The 27750-nt window shown below is 38.3% G+C and overlaps 1 protein-coding gene across 7 annotated transcripts in view; it reads left to right on the forward strand.

The window, feature by feature from the left end:
• BCAS3 (BCAS3 microtubule associated cell migration factor) overlaps nt 1–27750 on the forward strand; it is a 581795-nt gene that overhangs the window by 305322 nt on the left and 248723 nt on the right. The window lies entirely within an intron of this gene.

Genomic DNA, 27750 nt, shown 5'->3' on the forward strand with positions numbered 1-27750 from the left:
CGGGAATTCCATCTGTCTTAGTGACATTAGTGTCAAACTGTTAGTGCCACACTATTTTAAATTGTGTCCAAGAGCCTGAGGCTTATGCTTATAGGTGCCATCTATAAACTTAGAAACAAACAAAAGAGCCTCTCTCCATTGAATATGAAAGCCCACTGAGCAATTAAAAAGCAGCCTGGGACCTCACCCGGACAACTAGTCGGAACCAGACCTCTTGATATTCCCCTGGATATTGTTGAAAACTGTCAGAGAAAAACTAAAGCAAATAATCAAAGTGGAAATAATTGTTCCCGGGAACAGTTTTGTTTTCGAAGCTTGGTGCAGTGGAAGGAATAGTGGCTAGTCACTTAATGAATCTTTGGTTCTAGTCTCAGCTCTGCTTGGAACTACCTCTTTAAGAATTTACTTCAAAACCCAAGGCTTGCTTCTATAAAATGAAGAAAAGAATTGAAGTAGGTTATTGACAAAGTCCCTTCCAGCTTGAAAAATTGATACATCCGTACTTCAGATCACCTTTGAAGAATTTTTTTAAATTAGGGTACAGTTTACCTATAGCAAAAATGCACATATCTTAATCATACAGCTTGATCAATTTTTATGCCCATGTAATCACCAGGCAGATCAAGTTAGAATATTTCCATCATGCCAGAAAGTTCCTTTATTTCTCTTCCAGTCAAGACTACCTTTGGCCTAGACTGTGACTTTTATCATAAATTAGCTTTGTCTATATTGAACTTCGTGTAAATGGAATCATTCTGTACACACTCTTTTGTGTCTGGCTTCTTTTACTCAACTTAATGTTTTCGAGATTCATCCAGGTATTATATGTGTCACTAGTTCATCTTTTCTACATTGCAGTGTAGTTTGAATGTAACACAGTTTAGATATCCATTACCCCATTGTTTTTAGCTTTTGGCATATTATTAATAAAGCTTCTATAAACTTTTCTGTATAAGTCTCTTTTTTTTGGACATATACGTTCATATCTTTGGGGCTTATACCTAGGATTGGAAGTGCTGGCTTACAAGGTAGGCATGTGTTTAGCTTTATTAGGATCTGCCAAGAAAGTATCCCTAAATGACTATACCATTTTTTCATTCTGAACAGCAATGTAGGTGCCGTTCTAGTGAGTGTAAACTGTGGTTTTAATTTGTTTTTCTCTGATGAATACTGATATTGTGCACCTTGAATATACTTACTGGCGATTTGGGTATCTTCTTTTGCAATGTATTTATGAAGTCTTTCACCAGTTTTTGTTGGGTCTACTGTCCTTATTGAATTTCAAGGGTTCTTTAACTATTCTGGGTAAGGTCTTTCATTGGATATTTTGCCAATATGTTCTTTCAGTTCATTGCCTTTTCTCTTTTTTTTTTTCCTTTTGTGGTAGGTGGGCCTCTCACTGTTGTGGCCTCTCCCGTTGCGGAGCACAGGCTCCAGATTCGCAGGCTCAGCGGCCATGGCTCACGGGCCCAGCCGCTCCGCGGTATGTGGGATCTTCCCAGACCGGGGCACGAACCCGTGTCCCCTGCATCGGCAGGTGGACTCCCAACCACTGCGCCACCAGGGAAGCCCCCTTTTCACTTTCTTATTGATGTTTTTTGACAAGCAGAAACCTAAACTTTCCATTGTTTTTCCTTTTATGTTTTCTGATACTTTTCTCTAGTAATTGTATGGTTTTGGCCTTTGCATTTAGGTCTATTATCCTTTTCAATTTATTTTTTATTACAATATGAGGTAAGTATCAAGGTTCAGTTTCTTCCATACAAATGTCTCGTTGTTCCTGCACTGTTCATTGAAAATATATGCCTTTCGATGATGGCTTTTCTTTTTTTTTTAATTTATTTTTGGCTGTGTTGGGTCTTCGTTGCTGTGTCGGCTTTCTCTAGTTCCGACGAGCGGGTGCTACTCTTCACTGTGGTGCGTGGGCTTCTCATTGAAGTGGCCTCTCCTGTTGCAGAGCATGGGCTCTAGGGCGTGTGGGCTTCAGTAGTTGTGGCACATGGGTTCAGTAGTTGTGGTTCACAGACTGTAGAGCACAGGATTAGTAGTTGTGGTGCACGGGCTTAGTTGCTCAGCGGCATGTGGGATCTTCCTGGACCAGGGCTCGAACTCGTGTTCCCTTAATTGGCAAGCGGATTCTTAACCATTGCACCACCAGGGAATTCCCGATGATGCCTTTTTAAAAAATCATATTTTTCCTGGATTCTCTATTTTCTTCCACATACGTGTGTGTGTGTGTGTGTATATATATATATGTATATATATATATATATATATATATATATATATGTCTTTATACCACTATCATACTATCTTAAAAACTGTAGCTGTTTAGTAAGTTTTGAAATGTAACAGATTAATGTCTCTACTTTTTTTTTCAAGTATATCTTGGCTATTCTAGAATATAGAATATAAATTCATGTATCAATATATCTTTGCATTTCCACACACATGCATATGTACACACATACCAGTGGATGGTATGGTCCACGGACATCTGGAAGTCCCCAGTACACTTCCAAGGGGTCAGTGCGTGAAAACTATTTTTATAAACATGAAGTCATTATTTGTCTTTTTTATACTGTCTTGACATTTAGTATAGATTGTGCTGAAGCAATGGTAGATAAAACTGATGGCATCTTAGCATAGTAAAAAGCAGTGGCACCAAACTATGCTTGTAGCCAATGCAACCCACTCACAGTTAAAAAAAAAAAAAGATATAATTACTTAAGGCTGACTTTGATATACTAAACATTATTAATTTTACTAAATTTTAAAATCTAATACATTTTATTAAATTTTCATGCTTGTGTACTTCTTTTTAATGTTCTGTATATCACAGTTGAATTAATGCACAGTGTTGTCTTGAGGAAATGCACTTGTGTGTTTGTTGTGCACTGAACTAGCAACAGTTTTCATGGAATGCAATTTTACTTGAATGAACAGCTGACAAACTATGTTTATTCAGACGTTGGTATTTGGCAGAAATTTTCTCAAAAATAAAGTAAGCCTGTCATTTCAAAGAAGACAACTTACAGTATTTACTACCAATGATAGAAATTCTAGTCTTCAACTGAAGATTGGAAATTTGGAAACCATGTATCCACCAGTCTGCTTAGCAAGTTCCCAATACTTAAACACATTTCTGATGAGATAGGTGGTGATATTGACTAGTGTGATATTTTATATCATAAAATAAATCAACATTTGGAAGATCTGAAATATTTTCCAAATGACCAGTCTTATGATATGATAAAATTATGTCTGGGTAATGGACTCATTCCAAGTGCAAGATAGGACAAAGGATTTTAATATGACAGAGTACAAAAGTTAGTTGGTATGGTTTCAGATATCATTGTAACTAATTTGTTAAGTGTAACATCAAAGACGAATGTCCCCAGAATCTGAAAAAGCTCAGAATATGAATATGCTACATCCTTTTCCAATCACATTTCTCAGTGAGGCCAACTTGTCTTCACATACTTCAACCAAAACAACATATCACAACAGATCAAATACATAAGCTGATAGGAGAATCCACCTGTTATCTATGATAAAGATTTCTCTCCAAAAAAGTAAAAATGTCACTCTTCTCAGTATTAGTTTGGAAATTATTTTTAATAAAAATACTATTTAAACAGCCAGTGCCACAGAGATACAAAAAATCATAAGAGAATACTATGAACAGTTCTATTCCAGCGAATTGGACAACCTAGGAGAAATGGAAAAATTTCTAGAAACATATAACCTTCCAAAACTGAATCAGGAAGAAATAAACTGAACCAGACCAATCACTAGTAGTGAAATTGAATTTGTATTTTTAAAGAAGTCCTAGCAGACGAAAGTCCAGGAATGGACAGCTTCCCAGGGAAAGTCTCCCAAACATATAAGGGCTATAACATATCCTCAAGCTAGTCTAAAAAACTGAAGAGGATGGAACACCCCCAAACTCATTCTATAGGGCCATCATTACCGTGATACCAAAACCAGACAAAGACACTACAAAAAAAGAAAAATATAGGCCAGTATCTCTGATGAATATAGATGCAAAAAATTCTCAAAAAAAGTATTAGCAAATTAAATTCAGCAGTATATAAAAAGGATCATACACCATGATCAACTGACATTTATTCCAGGGATGCAAGAATGGCTCAGTATCTGCAAATCAATCAATGTGATACACCATATTAACAAAAGGAAGGATGAAAACCATATGATCATCTCAATAGATGCAGAAAAAGCACATGACAAAATCCAATGTCCATTTATGATAAAAACTCTCATGAAAGTGGGTACAGCGGAGCATATCAACATAATAAAGACCATTTATGACAGACCCACAGCTAACATTATACTCAACTGTGAAAAGCTGAAAGCTTTCCCTCTAACATCAGGAACAAGACAAGGATCCCCACTCATTACTTCTATTTAACATAGTATTGGAAGTCCTAGCTACAGAAATTAGACAAGAAAAAGAAATAAATGGCATTCAAATTGGAAGGGAAGAAATAAAACTGTCACTATTTGCAGATTACATGATATTATGTATGGAAAATACTAAAGTCTCCACCAAAAAACTATTAGAGCTAATAAATGAATTCAGCAAGGTTGCAGGATACAAGATTAATATACAGAAATATGTTGCTTAGCTATACACTAATAATGAACTATCAGAGAAATTAAGGAAACAGTTAATTTAGAATTGGATTAAAAAGAATAAAATAAACTTAACCAATGATGTGAGCATAGGAGTCAATATCCAACATATATACATAGCTCATCCAAAAAAAAAAAACAATTAAAAAATGGGCAGAAGACCTGAATAGACATTTTTCCAAAGAAGACATACAGATGGCCAAAAACCAAATGAAAAGAAGCTCAGCATTGCTAATCAAAGGAGAAATGCAAATCAAAACCACAATGAGATATCACCTCACACCTGTCAGAAAGGCTATCATCGAAAAGTCTACAAATAACAAATGTTGGAGAACAGGGCACCCTAGTACACTGTTAGTGGGATTGTAATTTGGTGCAGCTACTATGGGAAACAGTATTGATATTCCTCAGAAAACTGAAAATAGAACTTCCATATGATCCAGCAATTTCACTCCTGGGTATATATCTGAAGAAATAAAAGCACTAATTCAAAAAGATATATGAACCCCAATGTTCATAGTAGCATTATGCACAATAGTCAAGATATAGAAGCAACCTAAGTGCCCATCAACAGATGAATGGATAAAGAAGATGTGGTATATATGTACAATGGAATATGACTGAGCCATAATAAAGAATGATATTCTGCCATTTGCAACAATGCAGATGAACTTGGAGAGTATTATGCTTAGTGAAGTAAGTCAGACAGAGAAAGACAAATACTCCATGTTATCACTTATATGTGGAATCAAAAAAATAAGGCGAATGTATATAACAAAACAAAAACAGACTAACAGATATAGAGATCAAACTACTGGTTACCAGTGGGGAGAGGGAAAGAGGAAGGGGCAAGATAGAGGTAGGTAGGGGATTAAGAGGCACAAACTACTATGTATAAAATAAGCAACAAGTATATAGTCATTATTTTGTAATAAATTTAAATGGAGTATAAAAATATTGAATCACTATGTGTATACCTGAAACTAGTATAATATTGTAAATCATCTATACTTTGATAAAAATTTATGCAATATACCATCAAAGAAAGAAAGAGAGAATGTCATTATTTGTAATGGCTCAAAATTAAAATGTCACTTAGTTTAATACATAAAGTGATTCTTGTTGTTTTTTAATGAGTTAATACATAAGTATTTTCAATATTGATAGATATAATCACATAAACCAAAGCTCTTTGGAGTCCTCAGTCTTTAAGAGCACAAAGGGGTCTTGATTCCCAAAAATGTTTGAAAACTATTGAGAAAGAGACAGATTCTATATATATATATATACACATATATATATGTATATATATATATATATACAAATATATATGTATATATATATACATATATATATGTGTGTATATATATACCCCACACATGCATATTAAATGTATATTCATCTCTACAGAAATTTAGATGAGATTTGATTCACATTTCATTGAATCTGTGGATCAAATTTGGGAGATTTGACATCGTAACAATATTGAATCTTTCGGTACATGAATCTTCTTTAGCTATCCATTTATTTAGGCCTTCTTTAATTTCTCCTAATATTTGTTAACTTTTAATGTAAAAGTCATACATATTTTGTAAAATTTATTTCAATTATTTGATGTTTTGATGCTATTATAAATAGTATGTTTTATTTTGCAGGATTTTCCCATAGTATATAGAATACAATGATTTTTTTTTTGCTATGTTTAAATTGTATCCAGAATTCTTTATAAGTTCATGTATTAAGTCTAATAGATTCATTTGGGTTTTCTGCTATGCAGTCATGTCATCTGCAAATAAAGATGGTTTGATTTCTTTCCAGTCTTTATACCTTTTATTTCTTTTCCTCCCTTATTGTACTTGCTTAGATCTCTAGTACAATGTTGAGTAGAGATGATGATATTGAACATTCTTGTCTTCTTAATCCTAGAGAGAAGTGTTTAATATTTCACTATTAAATATAATGTTAGATGTAGTTGTTTTGGGTGTTTTTTTACAAATGAAAACCTATATTCCTCTATTGTATTATTCCTATATTGGAACTCCTACATTCTTATGTCATTCCTTCATTGGAATGGCAAAAAGATGGACAAAATCCATAAAAGAACCAATCTGACATTCTAAAACTGAAAAATATAATTTATTAAATAAATAATTTATTGAATGGGTGTAACAGCTGACTGGATGCATAGGAAGAAAGAATTAGAAACTCAAAAACAAGTCAGAACTTATCAAAACTGAAGTAGAGAAAGAAGAAAATAATGAAATGCAACAGAACTCAGTGTGAGAAGTGTGTGGGGTCATATTTAACTGTCTAACATATGTTCAGTTGTTACACATGGGTGTAAAGAAGGAGAAGATAAGGCAAAAGAAATAAATGAAGGGCTGAGAATTTTCTAAAATTAAAGACATCAACTCAAATTTCAAGAAGCTTAGCATGCCCCAAGTAGGATAAATATAAAGAAAACCATACCTTAGCATATCAGAGCCAAAATCTTGAAGTCCAAAAATCATGAAGCAATTTTAATAAACCTATCATGTTTCTTTATTTCTTAGGTTCATATTTGGGTGAGGATCTAAAGTTTTGACAAAATTAGGGTGATTTTAAGTTTCTTTGACAGTATGAGATCCCTGTCTCCCAGTGCTCTGTGAGGAATCTTCAGGATATTTGCCATTAGACATAAATAAAAGAAATGGGGAACCAGTATTTACTTATAAACAGCTATGTGCCCAACATTGTGGTAGGTGTTTTCATATGGCTTATCTCATTTAATCAGGATCACAGGTCCATTTCAGAAATATGTAAAGAGTGGGCTTTGAGACACCTAGTTCCTGATACTTAGAAATACTTAAAGTGCATTATGGTGACACCTCAGATAAGTCCAGACCTCTTTTTACCCTGCCTGATCAAATATTCATTTCAAAACACTGTATGCTGAAATGAGCCATGTGGGAGTTGAAGAGAATCAACCATTCAGGTGGTGAAAATGTGTGAATGCAGCTGGCAGATGAAGTTCCAGCGTGATGAATTCCCAGCTTGTCCTTATTGCTTCAGGCAACGACTGACAGGCCTGACTGGTCATTGGCTTTCCATTTCTGGCATTGATAGGACTGAAAATTCTTAGTGTCACAGATACTTAAAAGCTGTCCCTGTTAGAGTGGATACAAACAGTGCTGGAGGGTCCTTATTGCATAGAGATGTAATCAATATGGTCTAGAGTTCTTGACCTGAACCTGTAATTATCTGTGTGTTGTAAAGGTGGCTTATTGTTAAAGAAAATGCTTATATTCAGAACTTTGGGACTAAGTTGTGAATGAAGTGAAGAAAAATAGAGGCTTTGTCCCTCTCTTTCTACTTCCTAGTATTTAAGAGGCTATCATAATAATCACAGATCAGGGTATTCTTAAAGGATTAGAACATTGTATCTTTAGGATTTTGGGTGCTGAAGTTTAAATTTTACCTCTGATGCGAAAGTCGTGTCTTCAGTGTTTGCAGCTTGTGATGGCGATTTTTCAAATTCCAAAGTAGAATTCTTTTCATTGATTTAAATACTTGGATTTGAGGGACTTCCCTGGTGGCGCAGTGGTTGAGAATTGCTAATGCAGGGGACACCGGTTCGAGCCCTGGTCCGGGAAAATCCCACGTGCTGTGAGCAACTAAGCCCGTGTGCCACAACTACTGAGCTGCGTGCCACAACTACTGAAGCCTGTGCGCCTAAAGCCCGTGCTCCGCAACAAGAGAAGCCACCACAATGAGAAGCCTGCGCACCGCAACGAAGAGTAGCCCCTGCTTGCCGCAACGAAAGAAAGCCCGCGTGCAGCAACAAAGACCCAACACAGCCAAAAATAAGTAAATAAATAAATAAATTTATGAAAAAACAAAACAAATACTTGGATTTGAAGTGCAGCTTAAATAATAACACATTTGAGTTTGATCTTTTCCTGCAGCTAAGTGTATGCTGAAAAAAGAAATTGGGTAAGCAGATGTTATGGCATCCATGATCCATGGGTGGGAGTGAGTAGAAGACTGTGACACTGGGAGCAAATCTTAAGTTACTATACGTTCCACTGTGTTTAAGTATGTTGTGATCGAGATTAACTTGCCATGAGAAAATAGTAGAAGTGGAGTTATAAAAGCACCTAACAGTCAGTGTGGGTCCTGATCGCTCTGTCACTGCTTGGCTTAAGATATCTCTGGCTGACATTATTATTAGATTACCTTATGCGTAGGATTCCTTGAAAAAGAGGGGAAACGTAATGCCTTGTAATAGAGGGCTATTTGAAAACAAGGGCTGTCTTTGTATTTCCACATGCCTGGTATTGGTGCCTGCCACAGAGCAGATAATCAGTATTTGTCACATTGTTGATTTCTGATAAAACTTCTTCTTTTAAAAAAAATTAATTTATTTTTAGCTGCATTGGGTCTTCGTTGCTGTGCGCGGGCTTTTTCTAGTTGCAGCAAGAGGGGGCTTCTCATTGCAGTGGCTTCTCTTGTTGCAGAGCACGGGCCCTAGGCACACGGGCTTCAGTAGTTGTGGCACACGGGCTCAGTAACTGTGGCTCACAGGCTCTAGAGTGCAGGCTCAGTAGTCATGGTGCACGGGCTTAGTTGCTCTTTGGCATGTGGGATCTTCCCAGACCAGGGATTGAACCCGTGTCTCCTGCATTGGCAGGCAGATTCTTAACCACTGCACCACTAGGGAAGTCCCTAAGTCTTTAAATGTACCACAAAATGTTTTAAATTTAATAATGTTACATCTTTGTGTATACATTATCTCACTTAAACCTAGAAAATGTAATCTTGGCCTAGAGTCCATTATTAAGGTTGTTATTAGGTTGCTATTATGTTTATGGTCACTATTCCTTTGTTTGGGTCCTTGGTAAACTGTGTAATCAGTTGAAATATTTTGTAGAGCGTTTCAAATGATTTTTCGTGTCTTTTTGTGTGTGTGTGTGTGTGTGTGTGTGTGTGTGTGTGTGTGTGGTATGCGGGCCTCTCACTGTTGTGGCCTCTCCCGTTGCGGAACGCAGGCTCCCGACGCGCAGGCCCAGCGGCCATGGCTCACGGGCCCAGCCACTCCGCGGCACGTGGGATCCTCCTGGACCGGGGCACGAACCCGCGTCCCCTGCATCGGCAGGCGGACTCTCCACCACTGTGCCACCAGGGAAGCCTGTGTCATTTTTTTTAAAAGCAGCATTATGTTTGAGTGGTATGTTTCTCACCTTTGATACTTTTACATAACTGGACAATAAAAATAAAGAAATTATGTCCCTCAACTCAGTCACGCTTTAGACTTATTAGGCTGGCATGGAAATTTGTGTTTGAAGGTTATCTTTTTTTTTTTTTCGGTACGCGGGCCTCTCACTGTTGTGGCCTTTCCCATTGCGGAGCACAGGCTCCGGATGCGCAGGCTCAGCGGCCATGGCTCACGGGCCCAGCCACTTCGTGGCATGTGGGAGCTTCCTGGACTGGGGCACGAACCCGTGTCCCCTGCATCAGCAGGCGGACTCTCAACCACTGCGCCACCAGGGAAGCCCTGAAGGTTATCTTTATAAAGCAATAATTGGCAAATTCCTGCTTCCTGGGATCTGTTGTCAAGCCTGACAAACATCCACTGAAAGGAATGGACTTGCTTTTGTCTTCTGGTCATACTAGGCTAGCTTCCTGACATGGCGTTGTGGATATTTGGGACTGTCTTTTAAGCTAGCCCATCTTATACATGGGCCCAGGATATTGGCATATAGGGATGTGACCTAAATTCCATTAAACCAAAAAGTTTTGTTTTGAATTGCTACCATTTTGGTAATGCCATTACAGTCCAGTGGCTTGTACTTATGCTCTAGGCAGTCCTATGCAACACGCCATCTTGAGTCTTAAACCTGTTTTACTTTGGTTTCTAAGAATACTGGAGAGGCAGTATTTATGCTATAAATGCTCAGTGTTATGATTGTAGAGAATACCAAAAGATGAACTTGAAACTTGAACTCTCCACTTAGTCATCCATTTTTTAGATGAATTTATATAGTTTTCAAGTAAAGAATGTTTGTATGATTGGGAAGAGAAAAGACTCCTTCACCCTTCTGCTTCTCTCTACCTAAAGAGGACACTTAAAACATCCACAATAATCCCTTTGAAATTCTCCTGTCAGGCTGACTTTTCCTATGTCAGAGATTTTGAGCCATAGTGAATACCTCTAATCAGAGTTTTTATCCCCATGGTAGGTTCCCAGTTCCTGAATCAGAGGGCCTACACCAGAGAGACCTTAGAAAAATATTGGTGTGGTGTCTGAAACTTTTCATTTGCCTTGGAACATGTTCTTAATTTTACTTTTTCTTGCAGTCCACCTCGTTGATTAAATTAATTACTTTCTCCTCTGTTCTTAAACTTTTACTGTTGTGTTTATCACCTCATATTAAAGTTCGTTGGGAACCATTTCCCTTTCAAAACTGTGAGCTCAGGGCCTCCCTGGTGGCGCAAGTGGTTGAGAGTCCGCCTGCCGATGCAGGGGATACGGGTTCGTGCCCCGGTCTGGGAGGGTCCCATGTGCCGCGGAGCGGCTGGGCCCGTGAGCCATGGCCGCTGAGCCTGCGCGTCCGGAGCCTGTGCTCCGCAACGGGGGAGGCCACGACAGTGAGAGGCCCGCATACCGCAAAAAAAAAAAAAAAAAAAAAAAAAAAAAACTGTGAGCTCATCTTTGAACTCCCCCGCAGCACCCTGAATGGTTCAGACACATAATAGGCACTCAGTAAATTTTAATGAATTCAGCATTTTAGCATGGAATATTGAAACCAAACTTTTGAATTTGAGTGGGCACAGTAGTTGCCTCCTAGGAGGGGAACTGAATGGCTAGGGAACAGAAGTGAAAAGAAGACTTTCTTTTCATTGTAGCCTTTTAGAACATGAAGGTGCATTATCCTTGCAAAACATAAATGAAGCTCTTCTTAACACCTGACATATTTTCCAGAATTTGACAGGTTGCCGTCAAAAACAAGATATTATTATTTGTTTATTTATTTATACAAATAAAGAAACTGAGATTAAAGGGTGTTCAATAATGTGTGTATTGTTACATAGTTAGTAGGTGATAGAGCAAAGTATGAATCAGTACGACCTTTACTTTCTCCAGGATATTGAATACCATTCTCGGCCACAGTAGCCTACTTTGATTTTGTTCATACAGTCATCAGGGAGCAGGGTAGGCGTCTGACCTAGGAACTGTCCTTACTTACTTCTTATACATGTACTGTGTACATCACAGAAACCACAAAATACAGCACCTCCACTCTTTGAGTGGCACCTCTAGTTTAAGAGGCCATTGGCCCAACCTCTTTGATGAGGTTTTGATGATTGAAGACTACTGTGCTCATGACTCACCTAGGTATCCCTGCAACTCACAGACTCTTACCCTTAAGCAGTAAACATTTATTTTCAGCTAGGAAAGCCACCATCAATCAGGTAATGTTTTCTCAAGCTGAAAAAGGCTTTCACTGAAGAATGGTGATTGCCCAAGGTCACATTTTCTTTACCCATCTACTTGTGGGAAAACGCAAACTAAAGGAATACTAGTGTTTGAAACTCACAATTTATTCTGTATTTGCGGGGGAGGGATGGGAGAGGCAGAGTGATTATATTTCTCTTGGAAATATTGTGAATTATATTTTCAAAATATGGGTGAAAGCATAAAAGAAGCCAAAAAAAAACTCTGATTCTAAATGGACCTGACACCTTGATCTTCTATCATGGCATAATATATGAGTGGAGGTTCCCAATGGACCTTTCCACACTACAATATTTATTCCTATAAAGATTTAAGAGTTTTTAGTCGCTTTGAAACTTGCTAAGAGCTGTTCAGATCCCATCCACTGGACTTGTGTTTTTACACGTTAAAGTTATTCTGGTTTGTTTAATATAGTTCATTCAGAAGTACCACACTGCTCAAATTCTGAATAATAATATTAGGCTTTTCAATAAACTTAAAAAGTAGAGCTCAGATATGAAAGTATACCTTAGAGAAAAATGTTTTTGCTTTGCTTTTCTTGTCCATTAATGTTTAGGGACTACAGGGTCTTAAACTGACCGATTTTATCCCTCTGTATTTTCATGTGCAAAATGGTAAGTACATTTTGCCTTCTGTTTCATTAATATGATTGAAATACTAATAAATTGAAAGGTGCTAAGATGATACTTCTATCAGTTCCTGCTATTGATGGTGGAATTTTCACTGTAGTTTGCTTTAATACTATGGTGTCAAGAATAAACAATGGTTCATTATGGTTTAATTTTAATAATATGGTTTTAAGAATAAAAAATTACTAAAAAATCTCAATGAATATAGTACCATTTACATTCACAAAAATAGCTCTATGTAAATTAGTAGATGTACTTAGCAGAGATAAAATTATTTTGAGGTTGTGATCATCAAAATTAATGTAAATTAATATAATTTTGAATTACACACTTCCTTACTTATGAAGAAAACTGAACTACACTATTCTAGGAAAGTTCTAGAAGTAAGGGGAAATAAATAGGATATTTAACATCTCTACTTAAATCTTGAGTTACATGCAGCCCATATAGTTTCTGTGCTGCATATTAAATTCCATATATAATGAATAATAGTGGTTTTTGGTAACAGTTGGTTACTTAATATACTGTGCTAAGCGTTTCAAATGCATTACCTTCTTTATTCACAGAAATCCTGTGAGATAAAAGTATTGTTATAATTTCCTTTTTTTCAGAATAAGGAGCTATGGCTCAAGAGAAATTGTGGACAGTATACTACTTCCCATTTTGACAGTGCCATCTGAATTTCTTTATCGTGAACATGTTTTACACAGATATTTATTAAAATATATTTTTGATAAATGCATTTTGGGGATAGACAGGTGTGTAGTGTATGAACTTTGTGATCAAATGTAGGTTTGATTTCCATTTCTGTAGCCAGCCAGCTCTATTACCTCCAGCCTCTTTGTCCTTAAGAATTGTATGAAAATACCTGTCTACTGTGTTGTGAGAATTAATAGACGTAACATTTGTATATCTTCTGGCCACTGTTTGGATACATAACAAGGACTCATTAAATGTTAGTTCTCTCCTTGTTACTTTATTTCAGTAAGAGGAGAAGCAGGAGGGGAGGAGGAGGAGGAGGGGTAATTTTTACTATGTCCCAGTGTTTTTGTTTTGCTCTTTAGTATATTATGTTTATTCCTCAGTCTCCCTATGTAGAATGATTATACTATTGTTCTTATTTTATAACTGAAGAAAAAGAGAAGTGGTTGATGCCAGGTTGGAGGCCAGGTAGTCTAATTCCGGAGCTTCTTTTTTTCTTTTTTTTTTCTTTTTTAATACATTGAACTATAATTGCTTCACAATACTGTGTTAGTTTCTGTCGCACAACAAAGCGAATTGCCCATATGCATACACATGTCCCCATATCCCCTCCCTCTTGAGCCTCCCTCCCAGCCTCCCTATCCCACCCCTCTAGGTCATCGCAAAGCACAGAGCCCATCTCCCTGTGCTATGCGGCTGCTTCCCACCAGCCAACTATTTTACATTCAGTAGTGTATATATATCGATGCTACTCTCACTTCGCCCCAGCTTCGCCCTCCCACCCCATGTCATCAAGTCGATTCTCTACGCCTACCTCTTTATTCCTGCTCTGCAACTAGGTTCATCAGTACCATTTTTCTTTTATTCCATATATATGCATTAGCATACGGTATTTGTTTTTCTCTTTCTGACTGACTTCACTCTGTATGACAGACTCTAGGTCCATCCACCTCACTACAAATAACTCAATTTTGTTTCTTTTATTGGCTGAGTAATATTCCATTGTATATATGTGCCACACTTTTTTTATCTGTTCATCTGTCGATGGACGTTTAGGTTGGTTCCACGTCCTGGATATTGTAAACAGTGCTGCAATGAACATTTTGGTGCATGTCTCTTTTTGAATTATGATTTTCTCAGGGTATATGCAAGTAGTGGGATTGCTTGGTCATATGGTAGTTCTATTTTTAGTTTTTTAAGGAACCTCCATACTGTTTTCCATAGTGGTTGTATCAATTTACATTCCCACCAACAGTGTAGGAGGGTTGCCTTTCCACCACAACCTTTCCAGCATTTATTGTTTCTAGGTTTTTTGATAATGGCCATTCTGACTGGTGTGAGATGATATCTCATCGTAGTTTTGATTTGCATTTCTCTAATAATTAGTGATGTTGAGCATCTTTTCATGTGCCTCTTGGCCAACTGTGTGTCTTCCTTGGTGAAATGTCTATTTAGGTCTTCTGCCCATTTTTTAACTGGATTGTTTGTTTTTTTGATATTGAGCACAATGAGCTGTTTGTATATTTTGGAGATGAATCCTCTGTCTGTTGTTTCATTTGCAAATATTTTCTCCCATTCTGAGGGTTGTCTTTTTGTCTTGTTTATGGTTTCCTTTCCTGTGCAAACCCTTTTAAATTTAATTAAGTCCCATTTGTTTACTTTTGCTTTTATTTCTGTTACTCTAGGGGGTGGGTCAAAAAGGATCTTGCTGTGGTTTATGTCAAAGAGTGTTTTTCCTATGTTTTCCTCTAAAAGTTTTATAGTGTCTGGTCTTACATTTAAGTCTTTAATCCATTTGGAGTTTATTTTTGTATATGGTGTTAAGTAGTGTTCTAATTTCATTCTTTTACATGTAGCTGTCCAGTTTTCCCACACCACCTATTGAAAAGGCTGTCTTTTCTCCATTGTATGTTCTTGCCTCCTTTGTCATAAATTAGGTGCCCATATGTGCGTGGGTTTATCTCTGGGCATTCTATCCTGTACCATTGATCTATATTTATGTTTTTGTGCCAGTACCATACTGTCTTGATTACTGTAGCTTTGTGGTATAGTTTGAAGTTGGGGAGCCTGATTCCTCCAACTCCATTTTTCTTTCTCAAGATTGCTTTGGCCGTTCGGGGTCTTTTGTGTTTCCATACGAATTGTAAAATTTTTTCTTCTAAATCTGTGAAGAATGCCATTGGTAGTTTGATAGGGATTGCATTGAATATGTAGATTTCTGTAGATTGCTTTGGGTAGTATAGTCATTTTCACAATATTGATTCTTTCAATCCAAGAACATGGTATATTTCTCCATCTGTTTATGTCATCTTTGATTCCTTTCATCAGTGTTTTATAGTTTTCTGAGTACAAATCTTTTGCCTCCTTAGGCAGGTTTATTCCTAGGTATTTTATTCTTTTTGTTGCAGGGGTAAATGGGAATGTTTCCTTATTTTCTCTTTCTGATTTTTCGTTGTTGGTGTATAGGAATGCCAGAGATTTGTGTGCGTTAGTGTTGTATCCTTCAACCTTACCAAATTCACTGATTAGTTCTAATAGTTTTCTGGTGGCATATTTAGGATTTTCTATGTATAATATGTCATTGGCATACAGTGACGGTTTTGTTTCTTCTTTTCCAATTTGTATTCCTTTTATTTCTTTTTCTTCTCTGATTGCTGTGGCTAGGACTTCCAAAACTATGGTGAATAAGAGGGGTGAGAGTGGACGTCCTTGTCTTGTTCCTGATCAGAGTGGAAATGCTTTCAGTTTTTCACCACTGAGTATGATGCTTGCTGTGGGTTTGTCATATATGGCCTTTATTATGTTGAGGTAGGTTCCCTCTGCCCATTTTGTGGAGAGTTTTTATTATAAATGGGTGTTGAATTTTGTCAAAAGCTTTTTCTGCATCTAATGAGATGATCATATGGTTTTTATTTCTTAATTTGTTAATGTGGTGTATCATATTGATTGATTTGCATATATTGTAGAATCCTTGCATCCCTGGGATAAATCCCACTTGATCGTGGTGTATGATCCTTTTAATGTGCTGTTGGATTCTGTTTGCTAGTGTTTTGTTCAGGATTTTTGCATCTATGTTCATCAGTGATATTGGTTTATAATTTTCTTTTTTTGTGATATCTTTTCTGGTTTTGATATCAGGGTGATTGTGGCTTCATAGAACGAATTTGGGAGTGTTTCTCCCTCTGCCATTGTTTGGAAGAGTTTGAGAAGGATCCATGTTAGCTCTTCTCTCAATGTTTGATTGAACTCGCCTGTGAAGCCATCTGGTCCTGGACTTTTGTTTGTTGGAAGATTTTTTTTTTTTTTTTTTGTGGTACGCGGGCCTCTCAGTGTTGTGGCCTCTCTCATTGCGGAGCACAGGCTCCGGACGCGCAGGCTCAGCGGCCATGGCTCATGGGCCTAGCCGTCCCGCGGCATGTGGCATCTTCCCGGACTGGGGCATGAACCTGTGTCCCCTGCAACGGCAGGTGGACTCTCAACCACTGCACCACCAGGGAAGCCCTGTTGGAAGATTTTTAATTACGGTTTCAATTTCATTACTTGTGATAGGTCTCTTTATATTTTCTGATTCTTCCTGGTTCAGTCTTGGAAAATTGTACCTTTCCAAGAATTTGTCCATTTCTTTGTGGTTGTCCATTTTATTGGTATATAGTTGTTTGTAGTAGTCTCTTATAATCCTTTGTATTTCTGCAGTGTTGGTTGTGATTTCTCCTTTTTCATTTCTAATTTTATTGATTTGTGTCCTCTCCCTTATTTTCTTGAGGAGTCTGGCTAAGGGTTTATCAATTTTGTTTATCTTCTTAAAGAGCCAGCTTTTAGTTTTATTGATCTTTGCTATTATTTTCTTTGTTTCTATTTCATTGATTTCTGCTCTCATCTTTATGATTTCTTTCCTTCCACTGACTTTGGGTTTTCTTTGTTCCTCTTTCTCTAGTTGTTTTAAGTGTCTGGTTAGATAATTTATTTGCGATTTTTCTTGTTTCTTGAGATGCGATTGAATTGCTATAAACTTCCCTCTTAGAACTGCTTTTGCTGCATCCCATAGGTTTCGGGTCATCGTGTTTTTTGTTGTCATCTGTTTCTATGTATTTTTTAATTTCTTCTTTGATTTCCTCAGTGATCTCTTCGTTATTTAGTAGCACACTGTTTAGCCTCCGTGTATTTGGGTGTTTGTTTTTTTTTTACAGTTTTTTTCCTGTAATTAATTTCCAGTCTCATGGCATTGTGGTCAGAAAGGATGCTTGATACAATTTCAATTTTCTTTAATTTCCGAGGCTTGATTTGTGACCCAAGGTGTGATCTATCCTGGAGAATGTTCCATGTGCACTTGAGAAGAAAGTGTATTCTGCCACTTCTGGGTGGAATGTTCTTTAAATACCAATTATATCTCTATCTGGTCTATTGTGTCATTTAAAGCTTGTGTTTCCTTATTTATTTTCTGTTTGGATGATCTGTCCATTGGTGCAAGTGGTGTGTTAAAGTCCCCTAGTATTATTGTGTTACTGTCGATTTCTCCTTTCATGGTTGTTAGCATTTGCCTTATGTGTTGAGGTGCTCCTGTGTTGGGTGCATAAACATTTATAATTGTTATATCTTCTTCTTGGATTTATCCTTTGGTCATTATGTAGTGTCCCTCCTTATCTCTTGTAACAGTCTTTATTTTAAAGTCTGTTTTATCTGATACAAGTATTGCTGCTCCAGCTTTCTTTTGATTTCCATTTGCATGGAATATCTTTTTTCATCCCTTCACTTTCAGTCTGTACGTGTCCCTAGGTCTGAAGTGGGTCTCTTGTAGACAGCATATATATGGGTCTTGTTTTGTATCCATTCAGCCACTCTGTGTCTTTTGGTTGGGGCATTTAATCCATTTACATTCAAGGTTATTATTGATATATATATTCCTATGACCATTTTCTTAATTGTTTGAGGTTTGGTTTTGTGTGTCTTTTTCTTCTGTTGTGTTTTCTGCTTAGAGAAGTTTCTTTAGCATGTGTTGGAGAGCTGGTTTGGTGGTTCTGAATTCTCTTAGCTTTTGTTTGTCTGAAAAGCTTTTGACTTCTCCATCGAATTTGAATGTGATCCTTGCTGGGTAGAGTAATCTTGGTTGTAGATTTTTCTCTTTCATCACTTTAAGTACATCCTGCCACTCCCTTCTGGCCTGCAGAGTCCACTGAAAAATCAGCTGATAACCTTATGGGGATTCCTTGTATGTTATTTTTTGTTTTTCCCTTGCTGCTTTTAATAATTTTTCTTTGAATTTAATTTTTGTTAGTTTGATTAACATGTGCCTCGTTGTATTTTTCCTAGGGTTTATCCTGTATGGAACTCTCTGTGCTTCCTGGATTTGGGTGACTATTTCTTTTCCCATGTTAGGGAAGTTTTCCACTATAATCTCTTCAGATATTTTCTCAGATCCTTTCTTTTTCTCTTCTTCTTCTGGGACCCTTATAATTCGAATGTTGGTGCATTTAGTGTTGTCCCAAAGGTCTCTGAGATTGTCTTCAATTCTTTTCATTCTTCTTTCTTTATTCTGCTCCTTGGCAGTTATTTCCACCATTTTGTCTTCCAGCTCACTTATTCGTTCTTCTGCCTCCGTTATTCTGTTATTGTTCCCTTCTAGTGTATTTTTCATTTCAGTTGCGTTGTTCATCTGTGTTTGTTTGTTCATTAGTTCTTCTAGATCTTTGTTAAACATTTCTTGTATTTTCTCAATCCATGCTTCCGTTCTATTTCCAAGATTCTGGATCATCTTTACTATCATTACTCCGAATCCTTTTTCAGGTAGATTGCCTATTTCCTCTTCATTTATTTGGTCTTGCAGATTTTTACCTTGCTCCTTCAACTGTGACATATTTTTTTGGTGTCTCATTTTTGTTTTTTTATGAGTGGGATTGTGTTCCGGTGTTACTGGTTGTTTGGCCTGAGGCTTCCAACACTGGAGTCTGTAGGCTGTTGGGTGGAGCTGGGTCTTGGTGCTGAGATGAGGAACCCTGTGAGACCTCACTCCGGTGAATGTTCCCTGGGGTCTGAGCTTCTCTCTTAGTCCAGTGGTTTGGACTTGGAGCTCCCACTGCTGGAGCTTCCCCCCGACCCACGCTCGTGAATCAAGGTCCCACTAGCTGCGTGGGGCAGCAAAAAAAAAAAAAAAAAAAAAAAAGGAGAACAATAACAAAATAAAAAATAAAATTAGACTAGGAAACTAGCAGATATGTTAGAAAGAATGTAAAAAATAAAAATATAGATGGGGGGCTTCCCTGGTGGCGCAGTGGTTGAGAATCTACCTGCCAATGCAAGGGACACGGGTCCGAGCCCTGGTCTGGGAAGATCCCACATGCCACGGAGCAACTAGGCCTGTGAGCCACAACTACTGAGCCTGCGCGTCTGGAGCCTGTGCTCCGCGACAAGAGAGGCTGCAACAGTTAGAGGCCCGCGCACCGCGATGAAGAGTGGTCCCCGCTCGCCACAACTAGAGAATGCCCTCACACAGAAACAAAGACCCAACACAGCCAAAAATAAATAAATAAATAAATTAATTAATAATAATAAATATATATATATAGATGAATCAACAACCGGAAGGTGCATCAGTACCACAGTAGTGAAAAAGAGGAGGAGGGAAAAAAAGTGTGGGGGCGGAGGGGAGAAGGCCTTGGCTGTGGAGGGCGGGGCCTAAGCAAGGGCGAGGTTTGGGCAGTGGGCGGGGCCAATACTCAGGACCCACAGGACTGGAAAAGGCACTAGGGGCTGTGGGGGTTGGGGCTTAGGCTCAAGGAACAGAAGGGGCCCAGGCGTGCCCACCATCCCTGGTCTCAGAGGGCAGAGGACCTCACCTGGGAGCCCAGCAGGCTTCCTGGGATCGAGTGGGCGCGGCAAATGCCCTCTTCTCTTCTTCTGCTCCTCCCGTCTGCGGTCTGGGAGGGCCCCTCCCGCCTGCCTCTCCTGATCTCCTGGCCCTCCCTCCTATGCCCCCAGGACCAATGCGGCTGATGGTGGGGAATGAGGTGCCTTGGAGGGCAGGGGACCGGCCTGGGAGCTCAGCAGGGTGCCAATCTTGTCTGGCCTCCACTTCTCCTCCCCCTCGGTCCCCCTGCGTCCTACTGGTTCACTCTAGGGTTCCTACCGTCTCCTTTGGGGTCAGAGTCCGCCACCAGCAGCCAGCAGGCACCCTAGTTGTGGGGAGACGCTAACTCTGTGTCTTCCCACACTGCCGTCTTGACTCCTCCCCTGTTTTTTTTTAATTGAAGTATAGTTGATTTACAAAAGAGCTTGCCTTCTTAAATAATATGTGAGTTTCTTGGAGGATATGTTCCAGTAACAATAGATGAGAGTCTGATATTTTAGGTCTTAATCCTAGAAATTATTCTCCCACCCCCTCCTTCTCCCTCATCCACTTCTTCCAGGTTTAGATTGTGACAGTGTGACAGTTCTTCTCCTGGTCCTCAGTCGATTCCTACCATAAGTTTGTTCGATTAGATGTTCGCAAAGACCCTTCTGATTCTAAAATCGGTGATCCCATGCTGTTTGGATACACGTGCAGTATTCCGAGGCAGCTCAGCTCTGACAGTCCTTTAAGGGAAAGGTATTCATCACGGTGGCCAAGTAGGAAAGGTGTTGACGTCAGTACTGAACAGAAGTTAACCATTTCATGGGGTTCTTGGTGGGACCAACAGAACGCCAGTTACCTCCTCAAGCCTCTTCATCTCCATAAAATAATTCTGCCCAGGTGGATTTGACTTGAGTCATATTAGTCTTTGCATGTGAATACATTCTGTTCTGCCTACAGAAGATGAAGACACGGAGCCGTTCTGTTTGCCAGAGGAGGAGCCACTCTCCTAAACGTTTTTGGCTCTGTCCTGATCTGTCCTTGTCTCCCTTTCACTCTTCTTTCCCTATGTCTCTGTTTCAGTTTGTCTTGTGTTTCAGTTTCTCCCTCCTAGGTTCTATCGTCTTGTTTTGATAATCCCGCCCCCCCCTTTTTTTTCTCTAAATGAAAGTCTCTCCCAGGGATGCTGAATAGTTCGTTCTTTTTATAACACTCCTTATATGCACAGAAGAATTTAGCTTGGCTGTAAAATTTGTCCTTGGCATAAATTTGGCAGATAGTTTTTAACCTTGGTGAGACTTTTCATTGGGATCATGAAAGTGTTGAGGCATCACTGCCCTCCACTCTTCCTTCTTCAAGTATGACATTACTGGTTTTAGCTCTCGTTGACCCTTCTTTAAACCAAAGCTTTATAGCCTATTACAGCACAGTGTGGATTTTTTTTTTTTTATGATATGTTGGAGGGAAAGAAAAAACTCTTCTAAAGTTACAAATGGTTTCACTTACCAAAATGACTATTACTCTTGGAAAGTTTTGTCTTTTCTTTAAAATTTCCAGGAGTTGGGTGGGCTTGATGTCCTCTCTCCCACTCCACCTCCCCACCCACACACTCATGTTGGTAGAGATGCCAAGAGCTTGAAGCATAATTCCAGTCTTCTAGGAGACAAATCATTTACCAAGGAGCAAGCAAGACACACTTTCCTGCTGTTATTTTAATCTTGTATTTCATCATTTACTGGATCAAATAACAGTCTCATTTACTTAGGATCCATGTCAGCACCTTGAAATCCAAATTATCTGTTACATGTCACCTTGTAAGAGATTCTCTGCATTGCCCCTCTCCAGCCCTCCTTCCTTAAAGGACTTTATTTAAGCATCTTCATTTTTTCTGGGTATCTTGAGGGTTTTCAGTGTAATGAAAAATGTTTGCCCTCTTCATAAAAATAATAATTAAAACTTTTTTCTTTTAGTGTGTGCCTCTTCTGAGGCTTGCACCTTTTTTAAAAAAATAAATTTATTTACTTATTTTTGGCTGTGTTGGGTCTTTTTTTCCTATAAATTTATTTATTTATTCATTTTTAAATTTTTTAGCTGCATGGGGTCTTCGTTGCTGCACGTGGGCTTTCTCTAGTTGGGTGAGCGGGGGGCTACTCTTCATTGTGGTGTGCAGGCTTCTCATTGCGGTGGCTTCTCTTGTTGTGGAGCACGGGCTCTAGGCACGCGGGCTTCAGTAGTTGCAGCACGTGGACTTCAGTAGTTGCAGCACGCGGGCTTCAGTAGTTGTGGCTCGTGGGCTTCAGTAGTTGTGGCTCGTGGGCTCTAGAGTGCAAGCTCTGTAGTTGTGATGCACGGGCTTAGTTGCTCCATGGCATGTGGGATCTTCCTGGGCCAGGGCTCAAACCTGTGTCCCCTGCATTGGTAGGCATATTCTTAACCACTGCGCCACCAGGGAAGTCCCTGTGTTGGGTCTTTGTTGCTGCATACGGGCTTTCTCTAGTTGCAGCGAGTGGGGGCTACTCTTCGTTGCTGTGCACGGGCTTCTCATTGCAGTGGCTTCTCTTGTCGAGGAGCACAGGTTCTAGGCACGCAGGCTTCAGTAGTTGTGGCACGCAGGCTCTAGAGCGCAGGCTCAGTTGTGGTGCACGGGCTTAGTTGCTCCGCAGCATGTGGGATCTTCCCAGACCCGGGCTCAAACCCATGTCCCCTGCATTGGCAGGCAGGTTCTTAACCACTGCGCCACCAGGGAAGCCCAGTACTTAAAACTTTTAAGTTTTGCTTCTCAGAGTAGCTTTCCCCAGACCTGGACCTGAGCATTCTTAAATGTGAGCCAGTGAATCTTAGCTTTTGATGGTTCTACAAGGAACCACTGAAGAAACTTAAGGATTTCCTGTCCAAAGCAAGCAGTGTCCTTCAGTAGGGTACCAGATTATCATAAATCTAGGCATAGCTGAGAAGATGAAAAGTTGTGAATCATTTATCATCACACGTTGAATAACACACGCTTCAGGCAGCCTCCATGAGGTTCCTCCCTGCTGTTAGCTCAGCCAGGCTTTTATTGGAGCCGTATCTGCACCTCTACTCTTTCAACCCTCTCTTTTTATGAGACTAAAATGTGCTGCCACAGGGCATGGCACTTTGAAAACTGCCTTGCACCAGCCCAGTTTCCCACCCACGTGGTTTACCCAAAAACCTGGACTTCCCTTTCCTCAGACCTTTAATTTCTTTAAACCAAATGATCACACAAAGACTTAGGAGGAACCTAGTTTCGTGTGTGAGGTTTTCAATAGAAGTTGAGTGTGGCTAGAAAACCAGACCCATGAAAAGCTATGCTTATGCTGACACTAGAGGAAAAACTTACAGAATTCTTATACTTCCTGCTTTCAGTGTTGGGGAGAAAAGAAAAAACAAGGAAGATGGAAGAGCTTTAGCAGTGGTCCACTTTGGGAAAGAAGGGAGATGAGGGAAGTTTGGTTGAGTTCATTTGTCACTTATTTGGTGTTTTCTTTTGTCCTAGTCCTAGAAATTTTTGAAAATACAGAGAAGTATTAAGAATAAAATTTAAAAACTATAATATTTTTTAAATTGACAAAATATTAAACAATATTTTATAACTTACCTCATTATCATCAGCAGATTTCCTTAAAATCATTATTTTTCAAGGCATAGATATCTTAATGGTTATATTCTCTGAATCATTTATTGTCTATTCTTCTATCCTTAAACTTTTCGATTTCTAATTTTTTTCCCCCACTAATTAAGAATAAATAAAATTACTATATAGAGATCTTTGGTTTATATGTTTCCAAACACTTAAAGAAGAATTAACACCAATACTTCTCAACTATTCTAAAAAACAGAAGCAGAGGGAACCCTTCCAAACTCATTTCATGATGTCAGCATTATCCTGATACCAAAACCAGTCAAGGACACAACAGGAAAAGAAAATCAGGCCAGTATCCCTAATGAACAAGAGGTAGAGATCCTTAACAAAATTTAGCAAACCAAATTCAATAATACACAAAAAGGAGCACCCACCATGATTAAGTGGGATTTATTCCAGGGATGAGTCAATCAGTATGGTACACACACCACATTAACAGAATGAAGGATAAAAATCATATGATCATCTCAATAGATGCAGAAAAAGCATTTGACAAAATTCAACATTCATTTATGATAAAAACTCTCAACAAAGGAGGTATACAGGGAACATACCTCAACCTAATAAAGCCCATATATGACAAGCCCACAGCTAACAACATGGTGAAAAACTGAAAGATTTTCTTCCAAGGTCAGGAATAAGACAAGGATGCCCACTCTTGCCATTTATTAGGCAAGGCAAAGAAATAAAAAGCATCCAAATTGGAAATGAAGTAAAACTGTCACTATTTACAGATGACATGACATCATATATAGAAAACTCTGAAAACTCCACCAAAACACTGTGAGAACTAATAAACAAATTCAGTAAAGTTGCAGCATACAAAAATCAGTTGCATTTCTATATACTACATACACTATACTGAACTATCAGAAGAGAAATTAATAAAACAATCCCGCTTACAATTAAATGAAAAAGAATGAAATACCTATGTATAAATTTAGTCAGGGAGGTGAAAGACCTGTACACTGAAAACCTTAAGACATTGATGAAAGAAACTGAAGAAGACATAAATACAGGCATACCTTCTTCAGTTCCAGACCACTGCAATAAAGTGAATATCAAAATAAAGTGTTGCACATGAACTTTTTGGTTTCCCAGTACATATAAAAGTTATGTTTACAATATACTGTAGTCTGTTAAGTGTGCACTAACATTATGTCCAAAAAAAACAATGTATGTACCTTAATTTTAAAATATTGCTAAAAAATGCTAACCCTCACCTGAGCCTTCAAGGAATAGTAATCTTTTTGCTGGTGAAGAGTTTGAAATAATGTGAGAATTATTAAAATGTGACACAGAGATGTGAAGGGAGCAAATGCTATTGGAAAAATGGTGCTGGTAAACTTGCTCGACACAGGTTTGCCAGAAACCTTCAATTTGTAAAAAATGCAGTATCTTCAAAGTGCAATAAAGTGAAGTACAATAAAACGAGGTGTGCCTATAAATGGAAAGATATACCATGATCATGGATTGGAAGACTTAATATTGTTAAAATGTCCATGCTACCCAAAGCAATCTACAGATTTAATGCAATCCCTATCAAAATTCCAATGGCATTTTTCACAGAAAGAGAACAAACAATCTTAAAATCTGTATGGAGCTGCAAGAGGCCCCAAATAGCAAAAGCAATCTTGAGAAAGGAGAACAAAGTTGGAGGCATCATGCTTCCTGATTTCAAACTATATTACAGAGCTATAGTAATCAAAACAATATAGTATTGACATAAAAAATAGATCAATGGAACAGAATAGATAGCCTAGAAATAAACCCTCGCATATATGGTCAATTAATTTACAACAAAGAAGCCAAGAATATGGACCACTATCTTATCCTATGCACAAAAACCAACTGAGAATGGTTTAAAGACCTCAGAATGAGACCTGAACTCATAAATACGTAGAATACATAGGTGGTAAGCTCCTTAACACTGGGTTTTTTATTTGATACCAAAAGCAAAGGCAACAAAAGCAAAACAAACAAGTGGGACTACATCAAACTAAAAAGTTTCTGTACAGCAAAAGAACCCTCCCCCCACCCCACCCCCGCAAAAGACAGGTATCCTGCAGAATGAGAGAAAGTATTTGAAAATTATGTATCTGATAAGGAATAATATCCAAAATATATAAAGAACTCATACAACTCAATAGAAAAAAAAGTCTGATTAAAAAATTGGCAGAGGATCTGAAGAGAAATCCCATAGAATACATACAAATGGCCAATAGGTACATGAAAATACGCTCAGCACACTAATTATCAGGGAAATACAAATCAAAAGCACAATGAGATATCATCTCACGCCTGTTAGAGTGGCTGTCATGAAAAAGACAAGAGATAACAAGTGTTGGCAAGAATGTGGAGAAAAGGGAATCCTTGTGTACTGTGAACTAGGATTACGGAATGTAAGCTGGTGCAGCTACTATGGAGAACAGTATGGAGGTTCCTCAAAAAATTAAAAATAGAACTACCATATGATTCAGCAATGTCCACTCTGGGGAACACATTAACTCACAAAGATATCTGCATCCCCATGTTCATTGCAGAATTATTTACAGTAGGCAAGACATGGATACAACCTAAGTGTCTGTCGATGGATAAATGGATAAAGAAAATGTGATACACACACACACACAGTGTAATATTCAGATATAAAAAGAAGAAAATCCTGCCCTTTGTGACAACATGGATAGACCTTGAGGGTATTATGCCAGTCAGACAGAGAAAGACAAATACCATATTATCTTACTTTCTAAATGGAATCTAAGTAAAATCAAAAACAAAAACTCATACATGCAGGTAACAGGCTGGTGGTTGCTGGTGCGGGGATGTATTGATAGATGGAGGGAAATGGATGAAATGGGTGAAGGTGGTCAAAAGGTACAAAATTCTAATTTAAAAATAAGTGAGGCTTGGGAATGTTAAAACATGGTGGCTATAGTTAAAATACTACATTGTGTATTTGAAAGTTGCTGAGAGAGTAGATCTTACAAGTTCTCATAAGAAAAAAATTGTAACTATGAGTGGGTGTTGGATGTTAACTAGACTATTGTGATCATTTCCCAATATATACATATATCAAAACATTATGTTGTACGTCTGAAAGTAATGTTATATGTCAATTATATTTCAATTAAAATATTTTTTCTTCTCATTTTATTGAGATATCATTGACATGCAGCACTGTATAGGCTTAAGGTGTACAGCATAATTGACTTACATGAAATGATTATCATAGTATGTTTAGTGAACATCCATCATCTCATATAGATACAAAATAGAAGAAAATGAAAAAAAATTTTTTCCTTGTGATGAGAACTCTTAGGATTTACTCTCTTAACAACTTTCATACATAACATACAGCAGTGTTACTTATATTAATTATGTTGTGCATTACATCTGTAGTACGTATTTATCTTATAACTGGAGGTTTGTACCTTTTGACCACCTCAGTTTTTAAAAATGATTTAATGCTTAAAAGATCAAAAATAAACACATTGGGGCTTCCCTCGTGGCGCAGTGGTTGAGAGTCTGCCTGCCGATGCAGGGGACATGGGTTCGTGCCCCGGTCCGGGAAAATCCCACATGCCGCGGAGCGGCTGGGCCCGTGAGCCATGGCCGCTGAGCCTGCGCATCTGGAGCCTGTGCTCCGCAACGAGAGAGGCCACAGCAGTGAGAGGCCCACATACCACAAAAAATAAATAAATAAATAAATAAATAAACACATTTTATTTTGTGGGGGGGAAGTAAGTTTAACTTATACTCATTTGATTACTTTGGATGTTGG

This window comes from Mesoplodon densirostris, chromosome 18 (assembly GCF_025265405.1).
Source record: "Mesoplodon densirostris isolate mMesDen1 chromosome 18, mMesDen1 primary haplotype, whole genome shotgun sequence".
Lineage (NCBI taxonomy): Eukaryota > Metazoa > Chordata > Mammalia > Artiodactyla > Ziphiidae > Mesoplodon > Mesoplodon densirostris.